The sequence below is a fragment of the Oncorhynchus mykiss genome, chromosome 27 (genome assembly GCF_057628025.1).
Source record: "Oncorhynchus mykiss isolate SJ-2025 chromosome 27, ASM5762802v1, whole genome shotgun sequence".
In the NCBI taxonomy this organism is placed as follows: Eukaryota; Metazoa; Chordata; class Actinopteri; order Salmoniformes; family Salmonidae; genus Oncorhynchus; species Oncorhynchus mykiss.
The window spans coordinates 10,454,879-10,476,912 of NC_143048.1; the positions used below are offsets into that span (position 1 = coordinate 10,454,879).

At 43.6% G+C, this 22,034-nt stretch overlaps 1 long non-coding RNA gene across 1 annotated transcript in view; it reads right to left on the reverse strand.

The window, feature by feature from the left end:
- Positions 1–19,676: 19,676 nt before the first annotated feature.
- LOC149971228 (uncharacterized) overlaps positions 19,677–22,034 on the reverse strand; it is a 135,740-nt gene continuing 133,382 nt past the window's right edge. The window contains exon 3 of the long non-coding RNA XR_016492644.1: positions 19,677–19,701. This is a non-coding gene — a long non-coding RNA (uncharacterized LOC149971228). The remainder of the gene's footprint in view (positions 19,702–22,034) is intronic.

The following is a 22,034-nucleotide window of genomic DNA, read 5'->3' on the forward strand; positions in this document are numbered from 1 at the left end:
ACCTTTATTTTAACTAGGCAAGTCAGTTAAGAACAAATTCTTATTTACAATGACGGCCTATTACTAATCCTGACAAAAAAATGTTGTATCTATGCTTTGACCTCTAATGTTGCACAGTTGGGATGGAACTGTAGAAGGTGAGGATCTATTGCACATCTCTGCAGGTAGTGTAAGAGAATTGCCCCATTGGAGCAGGGGCTCTTGCTTTTCATGGGATTTTGGGTCCTATCCAGAGCGCAAAGCACCTCCCTGAACACTGCAGCTTCAGTGTCCCTTCCTCTACCACTAGAATGTACAGCTGATTAGTACTTCCCCTGTATTGTATTACAATTCTCTTGTGGGCCTGATGTATACACATTTCAGATTGACTCTCTGTCAGACACTCTGTGGCCTGCCATTTTATAGTGAAAATGCATTGAGATTTCTGTGCTTGACGGAATGAGACTGCATTGCAGGCCACGGTGCTGCTAAAATAATTCAGGTGCACCAAAAGGGTCCAGTGACACAGGCACGCATGTCTTGACCAACTGGCTGCTGTGTAAACCTTGCATGCCTTCCACCATGTCCAGAATAATCTATGAGCATGACATCATAATCACCTTTAACACACTCCACATTTCTCACACGACTGCCAAGACGTGTCCTTTCTACCTCCTGAAGGAGTCTGTGCTTGCACCACTGTGAGAGGATAACAAGTCTATTCAGTGGTTCCATTAAGAGGGTGGTTTGTGTATGGAAGATGAGTGATGTGCTGACTGTGCTGGCTGTCTGCCTGGTTGCAGCTGTGTACTGAGCTGTAGGCCTGTGTTTGTATATCTCCCTCTCTGCGGACTTTTATTGGCAATGCACATGCTCTAATTGTCCCTCTGCTGGCCACTGGTGGTTGTTTACTGTGTGTACCCAAAAAGCCACGGAATCTACACCACTTTGACTGCTTAACGGAAAGCTTGTCATGACAGGATACTTGATTTATTTGTGTTGGGAGTGGAGCAGGTTCAGTGAAGGAACCAATTCAACTTCCCCACTTCCTTGGTTAGGTTAACATACATTAATTGGACTGTGGTCTCTGATGTATTGTTGTGATTATTTCTATGCCCTACCTTTGGCTGAACCCCATTTACTTCTACACGTACTGTATACAAGTTTAGTATAGGGTATGTTCACTATATAACTGTAGCAATGTTTTTTTTTCTCCCCCTTTCAGGACACTGTTGTACGCTCTTGGACTGGCTGGATCAGCAGTAGGGGACACAGACCACAGGAAGTAGAGGTGGGGCCCGAAACCACAGACTTAATTTAATATTTCTTTATCCAATAAAACAAACTCCCCTGTCTATTCCATGCCTCCCCTTGTACTGCAACAACAATGAAATGAGTTAAGTAAACCGGTTGCATTTTTGTCATATCTCTCATTTTGAGTTAAACTTAGGCTGTTATTGTTGCTAATCATTTCAATCTGTTCAAAATTAAGAGTTTTATTTCAAACTTATTTTTAGGTGTCAATGTGCCAATGTGCAATTGGAGAAATATAAAACATTTGTACTAGAGTGATGCTTTTGTATGATGGAATGGGGCCCAGTATCAGACAAGAGAGGAACTACTCACTCTGAGCTCAAATACTGTATATTGTACTGTATCTTGAAGGATAGGACAATATCCTGTTTTTTTTAGAGGGCTATAGATTTTTAATTGTAGAAATATCTTCACAGGGGAACATCAATGTTTTGGCTGAATAACTGATTCTGGCGTTGATGGTGATATTTATTCATCATCCAGGTCACTGTCTTTCATAACAAATCACAAGTGAACACAAATGTTTTTTGTTGGTTTGTTTTTTGGTGCCTTTTCTTCCTGCTGCCAAGACAACCCAGACAAAGCCATTGGTCCAATCACTTTGTGAAGCACCAATTGTGCTCAATGATCCTTGCAACCAGTCTCTTAGTTGATGAGAGGACTGGACTAGATGAATAGACTGTCCATTTCAGGGGAAACCTATCCATCCCCATCAGCATTTAGAACAATTAGTGAAAACAAAGCTGAAACACTTTCCTCAGATATCGGGTCAATGCCTTTCGTTATGCAAGTGTACACTTGCCCTAGCCCGAAGTTACTCACTGAGTGTACAAAACATTAGGAACACCTTCCTAATATTGAATTGTACCCCCTTTTGCCCTCAGAACAGCCTCAATTCATTGGGGCATGGACTACAAGGTGTCGAAAGCATTCCACAGGGATGCTGGCCCATGTTGACTCCAATGCTTCCCGCAATTGTGTCAAGTTGGCCTGATATCCTTTGCGTGGTGGGCTATTCTTGATACACACGGGAAACTGTTTAGCGTGAAAACCCAGCATCGTTGCAATTCTTGACACACTAAAACTGGTGCGCCTGGCATCTGCTACCATTCCTGTTCAAAGGAACTAAAATATTTTGTCTTGTCCATTCAACCTCTCAATGGCACACAAACAATCCATGTCTCAATTGTCTCAAGGCTTAAAGATCCTCCTTTAACCTGTCTCCTTCCCTTCATCTACACTGATTGAAGTGGATTTAATAAGGGATCATAGCTTTCACCTGGATTTACCTGGTCAGTCTGTTATGAAAAGAGCAGGAGGTTCCTAATGTTTTGTACACTCAGTGCACAAGTTACAGTATGCTCCTGTGTTTTGACTGCAGCTGTACAGTCATATTGCTGTACTAACAGCAATATGCCCTGATGCAAACACTATTGATGCAAGCCCACTGCCTTGGGTGTGAGAAAAATGCTTTACAAATTCAATGAATTATTATTACTCATTGCTCTTTCCCTTGTCATGCTCTTTCCCAACATGGCCATGCCTTAATTCTCAGATGGCTGGTCAAAGAGAGACTACACTTGCTGTTGACAAAGGGACCCCTGGAGGATCCCCACCCACAGGAAATTTTCTCTAATAAGGCAAAAACAAAATCTCAGTCTCATGGCAAAATGTGTAACAACAAAATGTTCTCTGTCTCATGGCAGGGTGTGTAGAATAGCATGAGATTAGCAATAAAACTGTACTTATTTTTCTTTGGCCCATGGCAAATGTCAGGGAATTTAGCTGTTTTGTTTTTGGGTTGGACCTGAAAATCTGAGCAGTAGATCTCAGTTTGCATTTTTGAATCAGAAAGTGATCTTGACTCCGAAAGGTTGGTGACCACTGCTCTAGTGTTTGAAAGGACCCCAGGCGTAACATTAATCCAGTGAAGAAGAGTGAATGGGAAGAAGAATATGAAGTCAATCGAAGAGACCAGCTCCATCCAAAGTGTTTACATGCTTGCTGTGTTCCAGCACTACTGGGTCACCACTGTTGCTCTTTGCGTTTGACATGGATGCCCCAGTGTGCTGCCCCCAGAACCCTGGACTGTCTGGCTTTAACATCCAGGAGCTTAACAGAGGGGCCAACATGCCTCCGAGCACTGCTGCTCAACTCCACTCCAGTGCACTAACACCAGCCTGGTCTCATAGGCTAGATGTAACATAGTAAATATAAATCCGGCCCACTCAACTTAGTATGGTTACATGAGACAGAAGGTTACTTAAGGCAAAAACAAAAGTTGGGTGGTTTGGTGGCGTATAAGCAGCCCAAAGATTGCGTGATCGAATCTCATCACAGACAACTTTAGCATTTTAGCTAAATAGAAACTTGCTGGACCAGACAGGACTGGCAAAAAAGGTCGGAATGGTGATGGTCGGATTCATGTTTATCGTCGAAGGATTGAGCGTTACACCGAGGCCTGCACTATGGAGCAGGATCGATTTGGAGGTAGAGGGTCCATCATGGTCTGGGGCAGTGTGTCACAGCATCATTGGACTGAGCTTGTTGTCATTGCAGGCACTCTCAACTCTGTGCGTTACAGGGAAGACATCCTCCTCCCTCATATGGTACCCTTCCTGAAGGGCTCATCCTGACATGACCCTCCAGCATTACAATGCCACCAGCCATACTGCTTGTTCTGTGCGTGATTTCCAGCAAGACAGGAATGTCAGTGTTCTGCCATGGCCAGCGAGGAGCCCAGATCTCAATCCCATTGAGCACGTCTGGGACCTGTTGGATTGTAGGTTAAAGCCTTAGGAGGGTGAGGGATAGGGCCATTCCCCCCCAGAAATGTCCAGGAACTTGTAGGTGCCTTGGTGGAAGAGTGGGGTAACATCTCACAGCAAGAACTGGCAAATCTGGTGCAGTCCATGAGGAGGAGATGCACTGCAGTACTTAATGCAGCTGGTGGCCACACCAGATACTGACTGGTACTTTTGATTTTGACCTCCCCCCCCTTTGTTCAGGGACCGTTAGTCACATGTCTGTGGAACTTGTTCAGTTTATGTCTCAGTTGTTGAATCTGGTTATGTTCATACAAATATTTACACGTTAAGTTTGCTGAAAATAAATGCGGTTAGAGGTGAGAGGACGTGTGAGAGGACGTTTCTTTTTTTGCTGAGTTTACTTAGCATGTTAGCTAACCCTTCCCTTAACCCTAACCTCAACCCTTTAACCTAACTTCTAACCTTAACCTTTACCCTAACCTTAAGTCCTATCCCCTAGCCTAGCTAATATTAGTATTAGCCTCCTAGCTATCGTTAGCCACAACAAATTGGGATTAGTAACATATTAAATGTTTTGATAATTCTTAACATATTGTACAAATTGCAATTCATAACATAACATATTAATTGTAATTTCTAACATACCATACATAATGGAGGCTGGACAACCACAAATGAATACATATCATACTAACTGGAGTGTCCCGGACATACATTTGTGACCGACCGGCTCAATTCCGTCTTGTGTAGCAACATTTGAAAGGGTGTTTTTTAAATTGGATAAAAGTAGAGATTCAGATCTAGGAAATGGTACATACTACAGTTGAGGAACAATGGGAAAGTAATTTTGCTTTGAAAGTTGAAAAGTTGAAAATGGTCTTTGAATGTTTTGGTACTACTACTGGAGAACTCTTCTTTGTCTACATCCACTCAGCATCGATCTTAAGTTTTAGCCCCAGCCATCCCTTTAAGGGTTGATCCGAGTGTTCTGTCCTAACAGCAGTCAAGCACCCAAGCTAACTGGCTAACGTTAGCTAGCTTGCTAGCTACTTCCAGACACAAATGAGAGAACAGTTCACTCTGACCATTTTACTCACCCTAACAGAGCTGGTTATCCAGAGCGTTGGTGACTGCAACGGCGCTGCTGACAACAATTTAATTATGCTTTGTTGCCAACGTTTACAGGCCACATTTACTGGCCATATTCAACAGGTGTTGAACGTTCGGAAATGTGTCAGTTATTATGGACTCTGGCATACTCAGACGAGTGCTCTGAAATCGGGGTACATAGCCAGAGCGAATTTACCAACTATCAACAGTTTTTGCAGTGACATTAACATTCTAATGTAATGGTTACATGCATAGTGGAGTCTTTTGTTAAGACATGTAGCTAGCTAGCTAAACAATGAACCATAATCCCACCTCATGACATTACTACCCAGCATGATTCTGCAGGTAGCTAACCAACCTGGTTCAGTGTTAGCTAGCTAAAATTAGGCTATAACTAGCAAAGCAAATGGCACTGAGATACAAATAATATTAATACACAGGTCATACACGTAACGTTAGCTAGCGAGCCAGCCAGCTAACGTTAGCTTGCTAGCTAACAGTACACTTTAACTTGAAATGAAAACTACTTTCTGACAAAATTAGAAATGTGTAATATATGAAAATGTAGCTAGCTAGACTATCTTACCTGTACATGGACGGACGCTTCTCACTCTCTGTCACGGATGCCATGGTTGACCTTAGTTTGAAGATGTAATCTGGAGTGTTTTCTCCATCTCCTTAGCTATCATACTCTAATTCCACTGATTTCAAAACTCGGTCCTCCAGAAAGTGTAGAGGAAAACGTTTTATGCAGTTCTACTACACAATATATATATATATTTTAAACGGGTTAGACAGGATTACCTACACATACTGACCGGCTCAAATAGACAGAAGCGTGCTACATGGCAAACCATTCAGAACTCATCTCTCGGCATGTCCAGCCCACTCATCATCTCAGCCAATCATGGCTAGCAGGAAGGTTGCTGACTTTTTCTGTGGCTGAACCAACTAGGCTGGTAATTTAACAATTGTATTCATATTTACAGATGGCATTCAAGTTTGTTATTAAGGCACATGAAAGTAAAAAATAATGCATTTTTCATTTTTTAAAATTAAGTTATGTTCAAATGCCTCTCCTGTGAAGTAGTGACCCACTGAAACAAGTCACATTTACTATGTTAGTCTTCCCCAGTCCAGGTTGCTAACCCAAACAAACATAAAGCCTGTCTTCATGCATTCTGCGCTGTAAAATGTGTTTTTCTGAAAACCATTCAATGTGGCTGATTTATTATAGAGCAGGGTTGTATGTATGGATGAGAGGGGCTACCAGGCTACCAGGCATGAAGGGGATCAGATTCTAGAGCCGTCACGCTCTCAGCAGGAGACTGGTCTGAAGCAGACAATACTAGCTTTAGGAAAGCGCGTCTCTCATCTTCCCCCCTCTCTGTCTGTTCATTGCTCTTTGATGGGGTGGGAGATAGGTCAAATCAAATTTTATTGGTCACACACACATGGTGAGCAGATGTTAATGCGAGTGTGGCGAAATGCTTGTGCTTCTGGTTCCAACAGTGCAGTAATATCCAACAAGTAATCTAACAATTTCACAACAACTACCTTATGCACACAAGTGTAGAGGGATGAATAATAATATATACATATAAATATATGGATAAGTGATGGCTGTGCAGCATAGGCAAGATGCAGTAGATGGTGTAGAGTACAATATATACATATGAGATGAGTAATGTAGGGTATGTAATCATTATATAAAGTGGAATTATTTAAAGTGTTTAGTGATACATTTATTACGTTCAAATATTAATTATTAAAGTGCCTAGAGATTTGAGTCAGTATGTTGGCAGCAGCCACTCAATGTTAGTGGTGGCTGTTTAACAGTCTGATGGCCTTGAGATAGAAGCTGTTTTTCAGTCTCTCGGTCCCAGCTTTGATGCACCTGTACTGACCTCGCCTTCTGGATGATAGCAGGGTGAACAGGCAGTGGCTCGGGTGGTTGTTGTCCTTGATGATCTTTTTGGCTTCCTGTGACATCGGGTGATGTAGCAGTCCTGCAGGGCAGGTAGTTTGCCCCCTATTGATGCGTTGTGCAGACCGCACTACCCTCTGGAGAGCCTTATGGTTATGGGCGGAGCAGTTGCCGTACCAGGCAGTGATACAGCCCGACAGGATGCTCTCGATTGCGGTGGTCTAGAACAGTGGTTTCAAAACTGTGAGGCATGGGTTCCTCCAATTTCTTTTAAATATACATAAACTTACAGTACATTCAATTTTTTTGGAATGCGCTGTTGCGCCTTCTTCACCACGCTGTCTGTGTAGGTAGAACATTTCAGTTTGTCCGTGATGTGTACGCCGAGGAACTTAAAATGTTCCACCTTCTCCACTACTGTCCCGTCGATGTGGATAGGGGGGTGCTCCCATTGAGTGTGAGGCTATTTTCCTGACACCACACTCCCGAGGGCCCTCACCTCCTCCCTGTAGGCCGTCTTGTCGTTGTTGGTAATCAAGCCTACCACTGTAGTGTCGTCTGCAAACTTGATGATTGAGTTGGAGGCGTGCATGGCCACGCAGTCGTGGGTGAACAGGGAGTACAGGAGAGGGCTCAGAACGCACCCTTGTGGGGCCCCAGTGTTGAGGATCAGCGGGGTGGAGATGATGTTACCTACCCTCACCACCTGGGGGCGACCCGTCAGGAAGTCCAGTACCCAGTTGCACAGGACGGTGTCGAGACCCAGGGTCTAGAGCTTGATGACAAGTTTGGAGGGTACTATGGTGTTAAATGCTGAGCTGTAGTCGATGAAAGGGCGTTCTTACATAGGTATTCTTCTTGTCCAGATGGGTTAGGGCAGTGTGCAATGTGATTGCGATTGCGTCGTCTGTGGACCTATTGGGGAGGTAGGCAAATTGGAGGGAGTCTAGGGTATCAGGTAGGGTGGAGGTGATATGATCCTTGACGAGTCTCTCAAAGCACTTCATGATGACAGCAGTGAGTGCTAAGGAGCGATAGTCGTTTAGCTCAGTTAACTTAGCTTTCTTGGGGACAGGAACAATGGTGGCCCTCTTGAAGCATGTGGGAACATCAGACTGGAATAGGAATTGATTGAATATGTCTGTAAACACACCAGCCAGCTGGTCTGCGCATGCTCTGAGGACGCGGCTAGGGATGCCGTCTGGGCCAGCAGCCTTGCGAGGGTTAACACGTTTAAATATTTAACTCACATTGGCCACGGTGAAGGAGAGCCCACAGGTTTTGGTATCGGGCCACGTCGGTGGCACTGTATTGTCCTCAAAGCGAGCAAAGAAGTTGTTTAATTTGTCTGGGAGCAAGACGTCTGTGTTTGCGACGGGGCTGGTTTGCTTTTTCTAATCCGTGATTGACTGTAGACCCTGCCACATAGGTCTCGTGTTTGAGTCGTTGAATTACAGTAGCAGGGTGTGGTAACCCACAATGGACCTCCACCATGTGACCTGCATTAATACTGATGAAGACGCAAGCAGTGTCTTCATCAGAGAACACTGGCCAGGAGCTAGCCTTCCTTTAGTTCGGTCAGTGCATCACAAAAGAAAATGAGTCTACCTCAGAAAACATGTTGGGGTTTTTAAAGGGTCTGGTTGTCACGGACGTCATTTCCTTTATTTATGTAAATGTCGCCAACAAAACAAGAAACAAAGAAACGACCGTCAAGCTTACAAGGGCTATAGTGCCACTAACAAAGATAACTACCCACAAAATACAAAGGAAAAAAGGCTGCCTAAGTATGATTCCCAATCAGAGACAACAGTAGACAGCTGTCCCTGATTGAGAACCATACCCAGCCAAAACATAGAAACAGAAAACATAGAAATAAATAAACTAGAATGCCCACCCTAGTCACACCCTGGCCTACCCAAAATACAAAATAAAAGCCTCTCTATGGCCAGGGCGTGACACTGGCCATGGAAGTGATGACGTGACATTACGATCACTGTCCAATTGTGTACATGAGCGCTGAAAGTGTGCTACAGTTTACTAAGAAAAAAGACTTGGAGACTTGTAAATACACTATACTCTTTAACTTTTACCTCTAACACAATATCTGTGTATACTCTCAGGGCAAATTGAAATTAACCACATTTTGGCACACGAATGGTTATTTCAACAAAGAATATTTATGACTTTGACAAAGATAATTCTGCTGCTCACTGACCACAGACACCAAATCCAGTCAATGAAAAATTATGGATTCCTTTTAATTGAAGCAAAACTGAAACACTCAAAGCTGTTCCATGATGGACCCGTACTAAGTTTATTAAGAGCCAGGTCTCTTTTGGATGGATGTGTTAGTTGGATGCTATGCTGTGTGAACACTGATCAGAGCGGGGTTAAATCAATCTCGGGCAGCCCCGGATGATTAGCGAAAAGCTACTGAGGGTTTCATTCTAATGTGAACTGAGGAACAGGTGATGTTGAATAATGAGTGTAAATCCATTTTAATAATTTTTTTCTCATATGCAAGTGAAAAATGTATTATAATTAAAAAAATATTTTTCGCTCTAAAGAATGCTTGACAAGTATGCATGATTGTTTTTCGTAATCCGTAGTTTAAACTTTAGACGTAGGCCTACTGTGTAGGCTGACTTTCAAAAGGTCTTAAGTCTTTAGTGATACTTTTTGATCTTACTGTAATCCCAACATGGGAGGGATCACATACAACTCTGCTTTCTGTACTACTTATGTTTGGTCAGACATCAGTGCAGGTTACTAAGTCGGGTCACATCAGGAGAATGTATGATGTGTGTCAGTTCAGTTTATTCATGGAAGAATGCACATAAACATAGGCTGCCGTTTGTTCATGTGTTCCTTCATTTCCCTCTTAATTAATTTTATACTGTACTAAACAGTGTAGCTATAGAGCTCAATAGTAATGGCATCTTTTTGTAGACACTAACTCTGCCATGGTTCGTTGGACAAAGCCTATGGGGAAATTAACGGGTTTTTGAAGGGGTTGTGGATAAACGCCAAAAAAAGGTATGTTTTTTTATTGAACCTTTATTTAACTAGGCAAGTCAGTTAAGAACAAAATCGTATTTATAATGACAGCCTACCGGGGAACAGTGGGTTAAACTGCCTTGTTCAGGAGCAGAACAACAGATTTTTTACCTTGTCAGGGGATTTGATCCAGCAACCTTTTGGTTACTGGCCCAACGCTCTAACCACTAGGGTACCTGCCGCCATAGGTGGAAATCCCAGGGGAGACGGGGGGACACGACCCCCCCATCCTGGGAAAAATATGATTTGTCCCCCCCAATATATCACTGTAAACATAACTTGTAATTTTAATAATATGCAATGAAAGCACTTGTGATGATTATAGACACTTAATAGCGTGTTTTTAAGTTTCAAAAGATTGCGACCTACCCACCCTTTGCCTCACAATGGTTTGATCCTGACCTCCAGTAAGTAGTTCAAACAAAGGATATGTTAGACATTTCTTTACTTCTACCACTCAATACAATAAAACAGTCACCTCTTCACTGTTGGCTTTGAGACTGGTGTTTTGCGGGTACTATTTAATGAAGCTGCCAGTTGAGGACTTGTGAGGCATCTGTTTCTCAAACTAGACACTCTAATGTACTTGTCCTCTTGCTCAGGCCTCCCACTCCTCTTTCTATTCTGGTTAGAGCCAGTTTGCGCTGTTCTGTGAAGGGAGTAGTACACAGCGTTGTACGAGATCTTCAGTTTCTTGGCAATTTCTCACATGGAATAGCCATAATTTCTCTGAACAAGAATAGACTGATGAGTTTCAGATGCTCCAGATACTCAACTAGTCTAACGAAGGCCAGTTTTATTGCTTCTTTCATCAAAACAACAGTTTTCAGTTGTGCTAACATAAGTGCAAAAGGGTTTTCTAATGATCAATTAGCCTTTTTAAATTATAAACTTGGGTTAGCTAACACAACTTGCCATTGGAACACAGGAGTGATTGTTGCTGATAATGGGCCTCTGTACGCCTGTGCAGGTATTCCATAAAAAAACAGCCGTTTCCAGCTACAACAGTCATTTACAACATTAACAATGTCTACACTGTATTTTTGATCAATTGGATGTTATTTTAATGTACAAAAAAAAAACAAGAACATTTCTAAGTAACCCCAAACTTTTGAATGGTAGTGTACTTGTCCATAGCTGTTGTTTGAAGAGTTGAGACACTGACTGAACAATAAATAAGTATTTTTGAAGGATATTTTGGTTGATTTATTTGGGTTATTCATTGAAGTAGTTATTTTGCTTTTAGAATTGTACTTATTTTTAGCTTTTTGTTCTTGTAAAGCTATTGTAGTAGACTCAGGCCAGTGGCACATATTTAATGACCATATAAATGTATCGGGAAAAAGTCAAATAAAAAGGTAAATTCAATACTGAGACGTTGGTTCTCAATGGAGATTTTAGATGAGATCTCGCCATGCTCGTTGTATTTACGAAAACTGCACCCATACACAGTGTACAGTACCATTGCTCCATACTGGCTTTTCTTGGTATTGCTGGTTGTAAATACAAATGCCTGCATATATTCTGGACTGCTATAACTATTATTTGTAGTAGTATTATAATGATTTAAACACTTGAACAAGTTGGAACAAACCTTCAGTTAACTATGTATCAATTATCCAGTAGTAGTAATTATGGTTCATCAAAATACATTTAACATATTATAACATAGGCTATGTGTTACAGCACTACTTTTGGTGTGTCCCTCAGGAATTGCTCTTGAGAAAATTTAATGTAATTGTCCATTCCAAAGTTGATCAGATTTCCACCCCTGCCTGCCACCCCAAACACAGGCTTAGGAAATCTTATTTGTTTTATTCTATGGCATAATCTTCATCCGCTAACGTCCCTTTTTGAGAATGTTGATGCATTTACAGTATGTAATCAAAACAAGCACATAAAGCACCTAAAGGCTTCATAATTCATAAAGGCCATGTTAACTGACGGATATTATCTGGTGAGCATTTGACAGCTACACTGTACAGTAGCTGTCAGATGCTATGTGGTCCTATGGCTACACACCAGTGTCAGTCAGTGCCATTTAAGATGAGGGAGGATGTTTATTTTTTTTCATGAGCATGTATATATTTCTATTGCAGCATATTGGATGACTGTCGTTAATATTCCATTCTCCCAGTTCAATGTAACAGCGATAGGTTTAGGCTACTAAATACATGATACTCTAATTTAGCCTATACCCATCATGAGCTTGCTACAACCTAGCCTATGAAAGAAAGTGTACAACTTTGGTGCACACAGGTCGAGAGAAAATGTTGAGGTGGCAGACAGTAACACATGGACAGTGACACATGGACAGACAGTGACACATGGTGTAATCATTAGTCCAACAGTTGAAAACGAGAGTTTCTATTGGACAAATTCAGGTATGTTTATCCCCGTTCAGGTGACTTCTGTTGAAGAAAAAAAAAAAGAACAGAATCGGCACAATAAATACAGTCCTGATCACTCGTAAACAATATTCACTGTGAAGCAGCCATGTTGTATTCCTTCTCGCATGTATGCGCTCTCCTCCTCTTACCTTTTCCCTTCGCTTGTGGACTTCTATGCACAACACATCAGCTGTATGTGACCTGGCGAATAATACTTTCTAAGCCAAACCATATCATAACCGCTACACACAGCCTACATCGTTGTCACCATATTAGCTAAAGTAACATCATAGTCAACATAGCTTATAGAACTAACAAGTTAGCAAACCCGCCACAATCTTGCAGTAGTGGTACAGTCAGTAAGCAGTTTAGCAATTACACCGGGGTGACCCAGGGGCAATAAATTAATAAAAACCAAAAGCTTACCTTGACTTGGAAGAGTGTTGTGCTGGATAGCCATAGCCAGCAAGCTAACATAGCATCCCTCTGTTTGAGCAGGGTGTTTGAGTAGGCTAAACTAGCTAGCTGCATTTGCTAGCTAAGTAAGTGAAACTGAAAATAAATGACAATCTTTCTCTCCATCGCTCTCTTGCTTCTCATTCATTTTGGAAGAAATTAATTTGTTCAAAACTGTACAACTATTGTCTTTCTCTCTCTTTGAGTCAACTACTCACCACATTTTATTCACTGCAGTGCTATCTAGCTGTAGCTTATACTTTCAGTACTAGATTCACTGATCCTTTTTTATTGGCTGGACAACATATGAGTTCATGCTGCAAGAGCTCTGATAGGTTGGAGGACGTTCTTCAGAAGTTGTCATAATTACTGTGTACGTCTATGGAAGGGGGTGAGAACCATGAACCTCCTTGGTTTTGTTGAAGTTGTACCCAGAGGAGGACGGAAGCTAGCTGTCCTCCGGCTACACCATAGTGCAACCCTACAGAGTGCTGTTGAGGCTACTGTAGACCTTCATTGTAAAACAGTGTGTTTTAATCAATTATTTGGTGACGTGAATATATTTAGTGTAGTTTAATGTAAAAAGGATAACATTTTAAATGTTTTCAAAATGTTATTTTTATGAAATTCACTGAGGATGATCCTCCCCTTCCTCCTCTGAGGAGCCTCCACAGCTACTCACATGCATAGATGTCATGACTTACTTAACTTTTACTTACTTAACTCCTAGTGGAGCAAAGGGCCTCTGCATAGATGTAAACAACAACGTACAAGTGATACCATTCGCCAAACCTTTTGAAGTGTTAAACAGTTACATTGAGGACAACTAATGTCCAATTTCACTGTGACCACGTGTGCTGTTTGCTCTTGATTCCATATAAATGTAAAACATATGGGATGATTCAATTTAATTAAGATATTTTAATGGCAAGTATAAACCAGTCAATTATGCGGCCAACAAGGGCTGTGGAGCGTGAAGTGAGTAAAGACAACACATTAAAAACAAGATTTAATGACTGCCAGTATGGTAGGCACTAACTCACTGCCAGAGTCACTGCCAGAGGCTCCATCTAATAACACTGTAGCTTTGTGGCTTTGGGGTGTCAATGGTACAATGTCAATGAAACACTAACTCACATCTTAAACAGTATCAGGGTCAGCTCATTTTAACATCACCAGACAGACAAAAGCTTTTCAGAGGGATTTTCCATATGTCTGAAGTCTGTTGATGATAATTTAATACAGGTATTTTGGTCTGTTCTTCATTGCATAATGAATGTACTGTAGATTATGGTACGAGATGAGGGCTTTCCCATACATAGGCAAATGACTGCTACTGTAACTTTCTCAATCATCACAGTGGGAGTCCAGTATGCTTGTGGCTTTTGTTTTATTTAACATGTTTGCACAAAGAGAGCTGCCACCAGGCTTGTCAACGAGTGGTCAAGTTGGTCTCACACACTCACTACAGCTGAGAGGCAACAGCTGAGCACTTGCTTGCCTGAACACCTATTCATCCTGCATGTTGTGAATCGTTCTGAATTGACTAATTGACTGCTGAAATATCTATAGCTTCTAGTCAGGCGAAGGGGAAACCGTCTATCAGTAGGCTACATACTGTTTTTTCAAATGGTTGCATTTCACCTGAACAACCGGTCATTCTCTAGAGTACTTTTACAGAGTCAAGTCCTTTGCTGTTAGTTAATTTCAGCCTGCAATGTAGGTGTGTTTGCTTCTGTGGAGCCGCATACAGTTCACATAGAATTTAGAGTATGCTGCTAAGGAGAGGGTGCCTTGTAGTAGATGTTGATGGATGCCTTGTCGTTGATTTTGATAGATGCCTTGTAGTTGATTTATGCCTTCTCGTAGAGGTTGCTGGACGCCTTGTAGTCAATGTTTACATGACTGACTTGCTTTTCTCCATCTTTTGCTTTTGGCTCAATACATCTGTGTGTGGCATTAAGAGTTAGCCATCTTTGGTTGGACAGCACCTCCGCAGACAGATAATGGGCCACTGACCTTGACTGACCTTGGAGTATTTTCTAAATTACATTTTTTTATTTAACCTTTATTTAACTAGACAAGTCAGTTAAGAACAAATTCTTCTTTACAATGATGGCTTACACCGGACAAGCCCAGACGACACTGGGCCAATTGTGTGCGCCCTATGGGACTCCCAATCACGGCTGGTTGTGATAAAGCCTGAATTCGAACCAGAGTATCTGTAGTGACACCACTAGCACTGAGATGCAGTGCCTTAGACCGCTGTGCCACTCAAGAGCTGTAATAATGTAGACAGCTAAGCTTTGATTAAGAAAGAGAAATGGAAATGGAGCCTATTGGGAAAAGACTGGGCGAGTCCGCTCTGCATGGCCGATGCCCCGGGCAGAGACCTCTCCTTAGGAGGAACAATGGAATGTTGAAAAACAAACTCGCCCACTGGAACGTCTTCCCTAGACAAGATGTGTGGTTAGTACTTGCCCTTACTCGGAAAATAGCTACTCTAGTGAAAATGGGCTTCCATAAAGTTGTTCAACAATCTTCGGCAGATGGCCAGGATATGGATTACATCCGACTAGCTTCTACTTGGACTGTCAACCATCAAACTCGACACTGGTGTATTGTTGTTAAGTAGCTAAGTTTTCTACATTAGCTAGCAAGCTACAAGTCATTATTTGATAGGCTATGCCGTTATGATACTAGGTTGTGATACTGTAATATAACTAGCTAAATACATAGTCTCTCCCTAAACTGTACTGTGAGAGGAATGCATAGCTAACATTTCACTTGAAGACAAGATGATCCCTACTAGCTAACGTTAACTCATAATCAAGCAAACCTGACGTCATGTTTGATGCGTGTTGCCAGCTTGCTTTCAATAATGTTTCAACTTGAACTGGGTAGCTACTGTCCTTGTTTGTTCTGATTGAATGGCGAAGACACACCCAAGAAACCACCCCATCAAACCACACCCCTAGACTACTCTCGTTTTCCTTCAGTCATTTTTTTATAAGCATTCATGAAAACAAAGTGAAATCAGAAGTGCAGTCGCTCTTAAATAATAATGGATTTATTTTTGATTGAGTCATCATGTTTTAGGAAAACTTAGAGGGTTACATGGAAAAAAGATTGTGGTTTCTCTCTGTTGAAATTCAAAGCAGATGTTTTGATAAACATGAAATGGCTGGCCCTCCATTGCAGACGAGAATCTGATTTGATTTTAGGTGTGTTTGGTCATCCAACATGTTGTACTCATCAGTACCTGACAGACACTCCATGAAGGCATGCTGTTTTTAGATACAGTAAATCAACAACTGTCCCTCTCTGATTGATCCTTGCCATGTAGAGTACATGTGGTTCAATTCCAAAACGGAGCCTTCATTCCTTTACCATTACGTAATAATGAAATACCACATGTTTCTGGGAAAGTGTTTTGGTAACAAACAACACGTTAATGAGTTCTAGGACAGGATGATGAGTGAGGATATTGACCTAAGAAATTATTCTATTCCATATTCCTGCAACATTTGGCATTGCTCCACTCCTATTTGACTACTATCCTTGACTGATGATCAGAAGAAGTGTTTATAAATGCAAGAAAGTGTCTCAGTAACATTGAAATATTTCTTATGTTTGGTGTGACATTCCAGACATTTTCTGTTTTGGCATCCCATTAGGAAGAGCAATGTTTTACATGTAGAAGCATGATTATAGAGCACCCACACTATATACCCTCACACTGCTGTTTTTGAATTTAGAGAATATATAAAAGTTCTACAATATGTCAATCCCGCCCCTAGATATTCCTACAGACACTCACACATGGTTTAAGACTTTCCTGAGTGGTGACACGCCCTCAGCTTTTCTCCTGTCACACCTATTCTTAATGCCCAGGGAGCAGATGGCGTTGAGAGAAGATCATACGGTCACCGGTCAGATTGCACTCAGGGTCCCCATCCTCTCACTCTGGGTCCCCTTCCTCTCACTCTGGGCCCCCTTCTGAAAGCAGTACTGTGGCTCCTGGAATACCCAGTAGTGTATACACATCCTTGGATTGACTGTTCTAACTCCTGACACACACTTCATTAGCAGTGATTGGGTTACCTAGTGGATAAACTCTATACTGTTAAATGGGTTCTCAGAGCCCTTGCTGATGTTGTGATGAGCTAACAACTTACTGGTCATATGACATGAAGAAATAGCTCTTTGGCCAAGATTACTAGTAGTGGATTTGGCCTTCAAAAGAACAACGCATAAACAGAAAATACCTAATCCCCACCGTAAAATATGGTGGTGTATCTTTGATGTTCTGTGGTTATTTTGCATCCACTGGTCCTGGGGCCCTTAGTTAGGGTCAACAGCATCTTGAACTTTATCTAGTTCTAGGACATTTTAGCCAAAAACCTGATTGCCATGAGGCTAAAACTTGTCTGCAAGTGAATCTTCCAACAAGACAATAACCCGAAAGTACACTCGAAAATCCACAAAGTTAATTGACCACAAAATCAACATTTTGTCATTACCATCTCAGTCTCCGGACTTGAACCCCATTGGAAACCTGTGGTTTGGCATGAAGAGGGCAGTCCACAAACTTTATCAAGGACCTGGAAAAATTCTGTATGGAGGAATGGTCTAAGATCCCTTCCCAATGTGTTCTCCAATCTCATAAAACATATTTGAATCTTTGAGATTTTTGTTCATTACTTGTTACAAAAAATCTATTTCACTGGGCAATTGTGTGATGTATAGAATAATATAATACAACAAAAACATTTTGCACACAATATAGCTCAGTATTTCTATTATTTCTATCATCTTTATCAACGGATCCAATAATTCCACGCCCCATGATACACACTGGGTGTATCATGGTATCCAGGAACCTTGCGGGGGTAACAAGCTAAAGTGTTTAAGAGTCTACTTGTCATGCTCTGCTCTTGCCTGTGATAACAAGGTGTGACCACACACTTGCTTACCGGTATTCATTTTACGGTAAACTGTGTTATAATCACTCAATGTCAGCCTTGGTCCCAACCCACAGGTGAAGGGTGGGGCATGCCTCAGTGTGTGTGCATGAGTGTGTGTGTCTTCATGGGGGCATGTTGATTGGTTATGTATGTTTGATGTTTGAACTGTGCCACTGTGTGCTGTGTGTCACGCAGCCTGCAGTGTTTGGGCTTGATGTGTGTCTTTGACACCTCGTCAGGGACACTAAGTGGGGCGTGTTGTTTCACGGCGTACCCAGCTAGCATACAATGTTCAGAGAACAATATGTTTCTTAGAGATTGGTGCAAGCATGGTTGTCCTATGGTTATTTTGCATACAACCTTCCCACAACTTGGGAATGGTGCAGAATAGTTGCTTGGCTTTGGAACATTATCAGCATATTTCTTGGTATTTCATTACTTTAACAGAACATTTCCTAAAAGTTCAAACATAGTTACATTTAATTTAAATGTTGATAATGTTCTAGGAACGTTTTCCAACTGGTTTGACATTGGGAATGATCCCAAGTAGTTCAGAGAACATTAAGAAACAACACTCTTCTGTGGGAATTTCAGTTCAATGTTTCCTACAGGTTTCCTCATGGTTCTGTTTAAAGTCATGTTCTCAAATTGTTCCAAGAACATTAAAGCTGCAATTTATATATAACTTTTTTTTTTCCCCGAGCAAAATTAACATAGAAACATTAGTTATAGATCTGTCATTCTCATTGAAAGCTAGTCTAAGACGCAGTAGATCTCTTCTATGTGTGCTTTTTCTATGCTTTCCAAGTTTTGTTGCAGAATAAACAGCTCTTTATGGTCAGGGCGTGAACGTCATAATAAAAAATAAATGTTTGCATTGTTAATACCTAAGGAAATTAATTTCTATCTGTGCTTGGAGTTCAAAATAGTTTTTTTTTTTTTTTAAAGCTAGCAGTGTTATTAAAAGTTGGATTGAAACGTTCATGAATGTTTTAAGGAAGTTGTTAAAATCTAAATAACCGATCATGTAATGCTCCGGGTGTCGTGGGTGTGGAGTCAAATGCAGGAGACAGAGAGTTCAATGCTGCGCGTCCTTTAATCGCACCAATGCACCACAGGGTGCTCACAAAAACGTTACGTTCCCAAAACACAGGGAATCAAAATGTACAAATGGGACACAACGTGCCTATACCACAGAGCCGAAGGTTTACAATGAAATAATCCCGCACAACAACCAGGCGGGCCGGCTGTCTAATAAAGACAAACTAATTACACATTCACAGGTGCTACCACTCAACATACAAGGAGGGGAAGGAAAAACAATCAGTGGCAGCTAATAGGCCGGTGACGACGACCGCCGAGCGCCACCTGCCCGGGAAAGGGAAACACCCTCGGTCGGACTCGTGACAGTACCCCCCCCCTGACGCGTGGCTCCCGCAGCGCGCCGACACCGGCCTCGAGGTCGCCCCGGAGGACGAGGCGCAGGGCGATCCGGATGGAGGCGATGGAAATCCCTCAACATGGAGGGATCCAAGATGTCCCCCACCGGTACCCAGCACCTCTCCTCCGGACCGTACCCCTCCCAGTCCACGAGGTACTGCAGGCCCCTCACCCGGCGTCTTGAGTCCAGAATGGCCCGGATCGTGTACGCCGGGGACCCCTCGATGTCCAGCGGGGGGGGAGGGACCTCCGGTACCTCACTGTCCTGCAGGGGACCAGCTACCACCGGCCTGAGGAGAGACACATGAAACGAGGGGTTAATACGATAATAGGAAGGGAGTTGTAATCGATAACACACCTCGTTTATCCTCCTCAGGACTTTAAAGGGCCCTACACACTGCGGACCCAGCTTCCGGCAGGGCAAGCGGAGAGGTAGGTTTCGGGTCGAGAGCCAGACCCTGTCCCCCGGTACAAACACGGGGGCCTCACTGCGGTGGCGGTCAGCACTCCTCTTCTGCCGTCCACTCGCTTGTCGTAGAGATTCCTGGACGGCCCTCCAGGTCTCCTTGGAGCGCTGTACCCATTCCTCCACCGCAGGAGCCTCGGTCTGGCTCGGATGCCATGGTGCCAGGACCGGCTGGTACCCCAACACACACTGAAAAGGGGACACGTTAGTAGAGGAGTGGCGTAGTGAGTTCTGAGCCATTTCAGCCCAGGGAATGTATCGTGCCCACTCCCCTGGCCGATCCTGGCAATACGACCGCAGAAACCTACCCACCTCCTGGTTCACTCTCTCCACCTGCCCATTACTCTCGGGGTGATAACCGGAGGTCAGGCTGACAGAGACCCCCAAACGTTCCATGAACGCTCTCCATACCCGGGACGTGAATTGGGGGCCCCGATCAGAAACGATGTCCTCCGGCACCCCGTAGTGCCGGAAGACATGGGTGAATAACGCCTCCGCAGTCTGTAGGGCTGTAGGGATACCGGGCAACGGGAGGAGACGGCAGGACTTAGAGAACCGATCCACAATCACCAGAACCGTGGTGTTCCCCTGAGACGGCGGGAGATCGGTTAGGAAATCTATGGACAGATGTGACCATGGCCGCTGTGGAACAGGGAGGGGTTGTAGCTTCCCTCTAGGAAGGTGCCTAGGAGCCTTACTCTGAGCGCACACTGAACAGGAGGAGACATAACCCTTAACGTCCTTAGCCAACGTAGGCCACCAATACCTCCCCTGAAGGCTCCCCACTGTCCTCGTCACCCCAGGGTGACCCGAGGAGGGTAGAACGTGAGCCCACCGAATCAGTTTGTCCCGAACACCAAGCGGCACGTACCTTCGCCCCGCTGGACACTGAGAAGGCGCGGGTTCAGCCCGTAACGCCCGCTCGATGTCCGAGTCCACCTCCCATACCACTGGGGCTACCAGCTTCGATGCGGGAAGGATGGGAGTAGGTTCGGTGGACCCATCCTCCGTGTCATAAAGGCGGGACAGTGCGTCAGCCTTCACGTTCTGGGAGCCCGGTCTATAAGACAAAGTAAATCGGAACCGGGTGAAGAACATGGCCCACCTTGCCTGACGTGGGTTAAGTCTCCTAGCTGCCCGAATATACTCCAGATTCTGGTGGTCGGTCCAGATGAGAAAGGGGTGTTTAGCCCCCTCAAGCCAGTGTCTCCACACCTTCAGAGCTCTAACCACCGCTAGCAACTCCCGGTCCCCCACATCATAGTTACGCTCCGCTGGGCTGAGCTTCCTTGAGAAGAAAGCGCAGGGTCGGAGTTTTGGTGGCGTACCCGAGCGCTGTGATAGCACGGCACCCACCCCAGCCTCGGACGCGTACACCTCCACTATGAATGCTAGAGAGGGGTCCGGATGCGCCAACACGGGCGCATCAGTAATCAGCGCCTTCAACTTGTTGAATGCTCCGTCCGCCTCTGCTGACCACTGCAAACGCACCGGGCCCCCCTTCAGCAGTGAGGTGATGGGAGCCGCTACCTGGCCAAAACCCCGGATAAACCTCCGGTAGTAGTTGGCAAAACCCAGAAAACGCTGCACCTCCTTTACCGTGGTCGGAGTCGGCCAATTACGCACGGCCCTAATGCGGTCACCCTCCATCACTACCCCCGAGGTGGAAATGCGATATCCCAGAAAAGAGACGGCTCGTTTAGAGAACACGCATTTCTCAGCCTTGACGTATAGGTCATGCTCCAGCAGTCTACCAAGCACCTTGCGCACCAGAGACACATGCGCGGTGTGAGTGGCCGAGTAGATCAGAATGTCATCGATATAAACCACCACTCCCTGCCCGCACAGGTCCCTGAGAATCTCGTCTACAAAGGATTGGAAAACGGCTGGAGCATTCTTTAACCCATACGGCATGACGAGGTACTCATAGTGGCCTGATGTAGTACTAAATGCGGTTTTCCACTCGTCTCCCTTCCGAATACGCACCAAACTATACGCGCTCCTGAGATCCAGTTTTGTGAAGAACTGCGCTCCGTGGAACGATTCCACCGCCGTAGCGATGAGAGGTAGAGGGTAACTATACCCCACTGTGATGGCGTTTAGACCTCTATAATCGATACACGGACGCAAGCCTCCCTCCTTTTTCCTCACAAAAAA